Source organism: Heloderma suspectum, chromosome 1 (assembly GCF_057233095.1).
Source record: "Heloderma suspectum isolate Gila_16-S chromosome 1, 16-S_ref, whole genome shotgun sequence".
NCBI lineage: Eukaryota > Metazoa > Chordata > Lepidosauria > Squamata > Helodermatidae > Heloderma > Heloderma suspectum.
The window spans coordinates 178,307,202-178,316,274 of NC_139458.1; the positions used below are offsets into that span (position 1 = coordinate 178,307,202).

General features: G+C 45.0%; 1 pseudogene; it reads left to right on the forward strand.

Annotated features, from left to right (window-relative positions):
* The first annotated feature begins 1,460 nt into the window (after window positions 1–1,460).
* On the forward strand, window positions 1,461–6,957 carry LOC146358440 (uncharacterized; annotated as a pseudogene).
* Window positions 6,958–9,073: the final 2,116 nt, after the last annotated feature.

The following is a 9,073-nucleotide window of genomic DNA, read 5'->3' on the forward strand; positions in this document are numbered from 1 at the left end:
ATTTGTTAGAGGAAGCAAGAACAGCTGAAAAGGTTGTAAATCCTGAGGAAAGAGATTTATTTGAAGCCTTAAAGACTGTGGCAGAATCACGTAGTAGAGAGGATATTTTGGATGTCGTGGAAAAAGTTGCGGATGTATATTCGCCCCCTCATTTGAGATCTACAGCCAGAAAGGGCTCATATGGGTGCAAAATGACAAAAGTGGGAAGACAGCTCCCCCTGCGGGAAGTAGTTGGCCCTAATGGACGGGCTCTTGTTTATGTGCCATTCACTACATCTGACCTGTTTAATTGGAGGAATCAGAACCCCTCCTTAAGGAAGGATCCTCAGAAAATGTACAGGCTGTTTGAATCTATTTTCCGAAGTCATAATCCTACCTGGGGAGATGTGCAAACCATGTTAAACAAACTTTTAACTCCAGATGAAAAGCGGATGGTAGAAACACAAGCCTTAAGGCAAGCCCAGACTGAGAACAGAGCTGGTGAACTGCTCCCAGCCCAGGCATTGCCAGATCAGGAGCCAGGTTGGCAGGCTGGGTCAGAGGAGCTGATCTGCTACAGGTGGCTTATTTTACATGGAGTTCAAACTGCAGTCCCCAAGACTACAAATTTAAGCAAATTATATGAAGTCCAGCAGGGACTGACTGAAGACCCTAGTGCATACCTTCAGAGGTTGTTTGATGCATTCTGTCAGTATAGTGATATTAACCCTGATGCTCAAGAGAATTTAAGGATGGTTAACATGATGTTTATTGCTCAAGTGGCAACAGACATTAAGAGAAAGTTGCAGAAGACTGATGGAGGCAGCAGCGATGCCTCTGCCTCAGTTGATGGAGATTGCTTATAAGGTGTTTGTGAATCGTGAGAAAGTAGAGAAGAAGGAAGCAGATAAGAAGGTCAGACAGAATGCAGCTTTGATTGCAATGGCGGTCACAGGGCAAGTCCCTGACTGGGCAGATAAAGGTTTGAAAAAGGATTTTGGGACTCGAAGAAAGCCACGTTTGTGGAGAGATGAATGTGCTTACTGTAAAGAGAGGGGACATTGGCGAAAAGACTGCCCAAAGCGAAAGGGGGAGAAGAGGGGGGCAATGGTGGCCATGGAAGGAGAAGGATCAGATTGATGGGGACCAGGGTCTGAGACCTCCACCCTGAAGAGCTGTCTGGCTCTGAAGGGCCCTCTGGTTACAATAAGGGTGGAGGGAAGAGAAATAATGGGACTTATTGACACAGGAGCAACTTATTCCATGCTGCCAAAAGCACCAAAGCCACAAATTAATAAAGATAGAACTGTAATAATTGAAGGAATCGAAGGCCAACCCACTAAGGTTCCTTACACCTTTCCCCTTCCCACGAAGGTTGGAAGTTGTCATTTATCATGAACTTGTTGTGTCTGAAAGGTGCCCAGTTGCACTTCTTGGTCGGGACTTGTTGACTAAGTTACAAGCAGAAATTTTCTTTCGAGATGATAAGATGGTTGTTAGGTCGCCAAAGCAGCAAGGATCTAACTATCAGATGCGTTTGCAAGCTTATGTGGATGAGAACATGCGACGTACCCTACCAGGGAGCCGATGTGGCAAAAAGGGCCCCTGAAGATGTATGGGCAGGGAAGGCACCTGCAAGGGCAAAGTTTGTTAAGCCTGTGCAGATCAACCTTAAGCCTGGAGCTCAACCAGTAAAGATTAGACAATACCCCTTGTCACTAGAAGCCAGAAAGGGACTGAAACCTTTGATTGAAAAGTTTAAACGATATGGCTGGTTGAAAGAAGGAACTTCACCCTTTAATACCCCTATAATTGGAGTGAAGAAACCCCCCAAACCTGGAAAGGGGATTGAGTTCCGCTTAGTCCAAGACTTAAAGGCTGTCAACAATATTATTAGTGCAGATCATCCTGTGGTTCCAAATCCACACACCATTATAACCCAAATTCCCAAAGAGGCCAGATGGTTTTCAGTACTGGACTTAAAGGATGCGTTCTTTTCAATCCCTTTATATGAGGACAGTCAGAAAATATGTGCATTTGAGTGGGAAGATCCCAATACCCATATTAAGGTTCAGCTCTTATGGGCCGTCCTTCTGCAGGGACTGACCATGAATCCAACTTCACGGGTGCGTTGCAAAATGACCTGAGGCAATGGAAAGAGGACCGGCTGTAGGTATCCTTGCTTCAATATTCAGATGACCTTCTTCTGGCCACCCAGACAGAGGACTCATGTGCTGAAGCTACTATCTCCCTCCTGCAAGAATTGAACTTGAAAGGCTATAAAGTGTCAAGAGAAAGGGCTCAGATTTGCTAGACCCGTGTCACCTTCTTGGGCTACCAGATTCGGAAGGGAACCAGAGACCTGAGCACTGCTCAGTTGGACGACATACAGAAGACACTGAGGCCTAAAGACCCTCAAGAGTTGCGAGCCTTCCTTGGGCTCACCGGGTTTTGTAGAATGTGGATACCTGATTATGGACGGAAGGCGAAGCCCCAGTATGAAGCTTTGACAAAGGAAAATATCATCCACTGGAAATGGACAAATGAAATGGAAAAGGCTTTTCTTGAGCTGAAGCAAGACTTGGTGTCACCACCTGCTCTGGCCTTACCAGATCCCAATAAACCGTACCGGCTTTATGTACATGAAAATAAAGGAGTGGCATCAGGGGTTTTAACCCAAAGGACAGGTCCTTCTTGGAGACCTGTAGGATACTACTCCAAGACTCTGGATCCAACCGCAAAGGGATGGCCTGCTTGCTTGAGGGCCATGGCAGCAAGTGCACTTTTAGTGGAAGAAGCCCAGAAAATTGCGATGGGAGCAGATATGGAGGTGCATACTCTTCATGGCATACCTCAGTTCCTGGGAAACAATGGAGATAAGTTTTTGAATTCATCATGCCAGTCACGCTATGAGATCTCCCTGCTTTCAAGCCCAGGCCTCAAATATAAGAAGAGCAATCTTTTGAATCCTGCCACCTTGCTCCCTAAGCCAGATCTAAATTGTCATGACTGTTTAGAGATTTTGAGTCATGTGACTCTGATCAGGCCTGACCTCACTGATTCCTTGTTACCAAAGCCAGACCTTGAGGTGTTTGTAGATGGCTCCAGCTGTGTGATAGATGGAAAAAGATACACAGGATGCGCAGTAGTTACTCTCGAGAAGGCCTTATGGAAAGAGCGTCTTCCCAGCCATTGGTCAGCACAAGCAGCAGAACTAACAGCTTTGACTCAAGCCCTAGAAATAGGAGAAGGAAAAAAATATATATCTTTACAGATTCGTGATATGCTTTCAGCATGGTACATGCAAATGGAGTGCTGTGGAAAGAAAGGGGTTTCATTACTGCTTCAGGACAGAGGATGGCAAACGGATCCCAGATCATGGAACTTTTAGATGCCCTGATGAAGCCAAAAGAAGTAGCTGTGATGCACGTGAAGGCGCATGGAGAGAGTGCCAATCCCAAAGAAAGAAGAGGCAATGCTTTGGCAGATAAGGCTGCAAAGGAAGCCGCACAGATGGGAGGTGAGGAGGTGCATTATGAAGGAGCCCTAATCCCATATTTGAGTACAGACTTGGTTCCAATCTACTCTCCAGCTGAGAATGAGAGAGCTCTTGAATACAAGGCAAAGCAAACTGAAGATGGATGGTGGATAGTCCCAGGAGGCAAAGTGTTCATACCCAAGCCTCTTTTGAGCTTTATAGTGAGAGACTTGCACCAGGCTACACATTTAGGAGGAACTGCAATGGGGGATTTGCTTGTGAGACACATTGTGGCCCCAGGATTGTATGTTGAGACCCAGAGAGCAGTGGCTAATTGCCCTTTGTGCCCCCAAAATAACCCAAAGACATCCAAACCCCCAACTCAAATGGGAGGTCGCCCATGGGCTTACTATCCTTTCCAGAGTCTTCAAATCGATTTTTCAGAGTTGCCCCGGACTCATGGATATCGATATTTATTAGTAATAGTAGACCAATTGACTGGGTGGGTTGAGGCTTACCCTACTCGCACAGCCACTGCACAAATAGTAGCCAAGATCCTGTTAAAAGAAGTAGTCCCTAGGTTCTTGTTACCTGAGGAAATTGAATCAAGTGGTGAGTGGCTGGATGGGGAGGAATAAGCTGAAGCTGAACCCTGACAAGACCGAGGTACTTTTGGTGGGAGACAAGAGGAGGCTAGGGGATGTTGACCTGGTGTTGAATAGGGTACAGCTACCCTTGAAAGACCAAGTCCGCAGCCTGGGGGTCATTTTGGACTCCCAGCTGTCCATGGAGGCTCAGGTGTCAGCTGTGAGCCGGACAGCGCTGTATCAACTCCATCTGATACGGCGGCTGCACCCCTTCCTTCCCGACCTTCTGCTCCCATTGGTAGTACATGCCCTGGTCTCCTCTCGTTTAGACTACTGTAATGCGCTCTACGTGGGGTTACCCTTGAAGACGGTTCGGAAACTGCAGCTGGTACAGAACGTGGCGGCTCTCCTGATTAAAGGCAGCCGCCGGCGAGATCACATCACTCCAGTGCTGAAGGAGTTGCACTGGTACCCAGTTGTTTTCCGGGCCAAATTCAAGGTGTTGGTTTTGACCTTTAAAACCCTATATGGTTCCGGCCCAGCCTATCTTAAGGAGCGCCTCCAGCAGCACCAGACAGGTCACTTAACAAGATCAGCCTCGGATGGCCTTCTCTCTGTCCCATCAGCCAGGACAGCTAGACTGGTGGGGACAAGGGAGAGGGCCTTTTCTGTGGTGGCCCCCACTCTGTGGAACTCCCTCCCTAGGGAACTCCGTCATGCCCCCTCTTTAATGAGCTTCGGTCGTGCATTAAAAACGTGGTTGTTCAGGCAGGCATTTGGGGTGGGTTAGGGTATTTTAGAAAATGTTTTTATTGTAGAATTTTATTGTTTAAAATTGTTTTATTGTATGTTGTACATCGCCCAGAGTGGCTGGGTGACCAGCCAGATGGGCGATTAATAAATTTAATTATAATAAATAAATAAATAAATCGGATCAGGGACCCTATTTTGTTGGACAGGTGATGTGAGCAGTGGCTCAGGCACTACAAATCAACTGGAAACTACACTCCCCTTGGAGGCCTCAATCTTCAGGTAAAGTTGAGAGGATGAATTGCACCCTAAAGTCAATGCTTACTAAAATTTGCTCAGAGACTAAGTTGAAATGGCCACAGGCCTTGCCAATCACCTTAACTCGAATACGGTGCACCCCCAGGGGAAGTATTAAATTGACACCCTTTGAAATGTTATATGGGCATATCCCACCTCGGATATTACCTGTGGCTGATAGTTTAAATGTAAACTTAGAAGTAGGGGCTTTAGAGATCCAAGAATATGTTACTGCTTTGCAGTCTGTTTTGTCTTGTCTTCACAGGTTCGCAGCACCATACCAATCCTTGCCTTTGGATGCTCCAGTGCATAATTTCAGTCCTGGTGATTGGGTGCTGATCCAGTCCTGGAAAGATGAACCACTTACTGAGAAGTGGAAGGGTCCATTTCAGGTTCTACTCACCACTCACACGGCTGTAAAGGTCGCTGGAGGAAAGAAGTGGATCCATCACACCCGCTTAAAGGCATCACCTGCATCAGAGAGGGTCACATCAGAAGCTGACCCACCTGAAGGCCACCGTTGGAGTAGCAAACCACTAGAGGGACTAAAGTATTTGTTCAGGAGAGAGCAATCTCCTGATGCTTAAACATGCATATTACTCTTTCCTTCTTAAGTCTAGTTGTTTTAACACTTTCCACTCAGGTAAAAGGAAACTGGTTTAAGAGACAGGCTGAGCATATGTTTAGGCAAAATGGGGAGGATTCTATTCTTTACTACGAACACCCATCAACTGTCAGAGACTTCACTTTGTTGCCTGCCTTGATCAGAGAACCGCAGGTAATAGTTGGAGCTCTACAGAAAGAGGGCACTCTCTTTTCAAGAGTCCCTGATGAATTGAGCAAGACTGAGTTTCGAAAGTTCAAATTCCAGACTTACACCAGGCCCAGGGGAATTGTTTTTGTTGTCAACATTCTGGTGTCTGGAATAATAAAGCCCTTAATTATAACAAGGCTAAACCAGTTCTAGATGGGATGGGAAATTATTCACAGTGCACCGATTGGTTTTGGCTTTGGGGAAGTTTTAATTCCTCCTATTCTTCTTCCATTAATCTCGGTGACACTGATTTTGGCAGTCTTTACCCCGAGTACCCTATGTTCTCTCCCAATTATGCTGGGATAGGTAGCATATGCTCAGGTTGGCAGATGAGAGATCCCAATCTGTGGTTTTTCTTTGATGGATGGGCTACCAATTACCACCCTGGAAATTACCAATGTGTAGGGGTTGGGTATCTCACCATTCCAGTACAAGTGGTAAAACCTCAATCTGGGAGAAGAAAGAGAGAGGTTGGAGGGATGGGGCAACTTGTAGGACAGATGGGTAAGAACTGTGATGTCACTGTAATTATTGGAAAACAATTGTCAGATTTAGAACCAAACAGGGTAGAGGGCGGGCTAGTTACAGGATTGCTTACCCTGGGTTCATACCCAGGAATTATTGCACAAGAAAATAGAAAAAGCATCCTAGGCCTCACTTGCCATTTAGAGAAGACCATCAATGCCACAGCCATAATGGTAAGGGCCATGCAATCTGAAACTGAAGATCTCAGCCAGCTAGTGGCCCAATATCGGTTTTAGATTATCTCTTAGCATGCCAAGGTGGCTTCTGCATCCTAGTGAAACAAGGGTGTAGAGTAAAGTTCCATGATTTAAACAAAACCATAGAAGATGAAATCGCCAAACTACAAGATATGATTGGACAGAATTATTCAGGAGCAAGTGATCCTTGGTTATGGTTGGCTCCCTGATTTTGCATGGTTGAAACAACTTGTAATTGGAGCAGTTCTGTTTGTTATGATACTATTGATGATGGTTTGCGCCTTTAAGTGTGTAGTCCACTGCTGGACCAAGGAGAGGTATGGGATTTAAGAAAAGCCTTTTGAGGGGGGACTGTTATAGAAATTTCAGTTGTAATATGTCTGTTATCCCATAATTTTATAAGCTAGGCTATGTCTATTCTACCTCTGTGTGAAATTGTCATGCCAAACAAAGACACAGTGCCTTATCAGAGACTCAGGAATGCCAAGAACGTGTTTACGTTAGAGTACAAGACTACCTCTCTGCGCATGCCTAGATAGGTGAAAGGCGCTGCCTGCTTTCTGTCTCCTTCTCAGCTAGACAAAGAGATTAGTACAGCACAAGCGTAAGACAGCCCCCAAAGGTCTTGCCTATATAAACTTTTGGATCACATTACTTGATTGTGACCTTTGTTGGAGCATTAGCCCCAAGGGTTGCCTTATTCTGCAGAATAAAATTGTGTTGGACCAGATCTCTGCCTCCTCTCGTTCTTGGTAAACAAATTGGAAAGTCTACCAGAGAAAGACCACAATTTTTGTAACAAACCTACAGAATGGAACAAAATCTTAGCGATGGGCAGTAACCCAGTCAGCTCAATGAGGACAGAGCGCGCTCAATGGGCATAAAATACTGACTGACGGTGTGAGGGGCATGGGGAACTGAAAGGTGTATTCTGGACAAGGGCACGCGTAGCTGAAGCACTGCATACTGCGATGTTTGTTGTTATTCCTTACAGAAGTGCCTTGGGGTGCTCTTCCATGAGCGAAAGCAGCAGCACCGGAAGTAGCTCTCACTTAATATATTGATGTCACTGTTGCGCTCAAAAAGACTGTGCTGCAGTGCAAGGTTACGGAGTAAACACTTTTACATTTTACCTTCCCATTAAAATCACTCAGAACATTTCAAGCCCTTTCACTTTTGCAGCCATCGGTGTCTCACCTCTGCTGACAGTGATATTTTTTGAAGATGGAACAGAAGTAGAATTGTCACATCAAACTGGGGTGTGCTGACCTTTGTGAAAGGCCCTTGTGACCCCTCTTTCCACAGTCCTGTGGCTGAAAGATCTAAAGTGTGAATTATGAAATCTGGCTGTGTTGAAGGCCATCACCTTTTACTGCCTTTGGAAGGATTTGTAAATTAGTCTTGGAAAGCTATACTGAAAGCAAAATTGCTTCTCCATCCTCTCCTCTTGTTCCCGTCTCTGATGGGAAGAGTCTGTGTACTTTTAGAAAAGGCACAAATGGGATGGGGGGAAAGCTACCAAAATCTTTGCAGATCATGTGTAGTTTGAAAAGCTGGATATCTGATGGCTGGATCGTCCATGCACGTTCGTATAACGCTGATGATTGCAGCAGCAGCTGGTGACTTGCATATGTGAATGAGCCATCATAGACCTAACTCCACATAACATCAACATCCTTGGATGACACCTCAAATGCAATCATTTTCAGTAGAGTCAGTTCATACATGCAGCTGCTAGTTATCCAGTGTTCAGTAATTTTTGTGTACTACCCAGAGAGCTTCAGCTATGGGGCAGTATAGAAATGTAATTAATACATAAATAAGGATGCAATCTTATGCATGTTTAGACAGAGAAAGTCCTGCAACTCCCAGCATTCCCCATGCTGGCTGGGGAATGCTGGGACTTGTAGGACTTTTTTCTATCTAAACATGCATAGCTTTGTACCTTGAGTGAAGCTTCTGTGAAGAAGAACTGGGCCTTAGAACTGGGCCTTAGCTGTATTTAGATCTCAAGATGGATTGAGAAAAGTAATCCTGCATCTGATCTCACAGCTCTGTTAAATGCTGCAAGACTCATGATACAATGTTATCATTTTCTTTTATTCATAATTGTAATACAATTCTAATATTCATTTTAAGTGCCAAAGAATGGGCTTGCTCCAAGCCACTTTTATTACAGGTGCCACACCTCACCAGGATGATGGCTTGAAAAGGACTCCATACTTTTAAATTAGTCAACTTCAAACTTTTAAAATTAACTGGAAGATTTACAAGGTGCCACTTGGTATGCGTGGGGCATATTTGAAAGAAGTGTTTAATGTAGAATGAAATAAAGGATTAGGCATGATATTGGACTATTGCTTTCACATGGATGGGGTGGGGTGGGGACGTGATTTAGTTGGCTATGAAAAGTAAGGGTTCGTGATAAAAAAAAGTGGTATGTGCC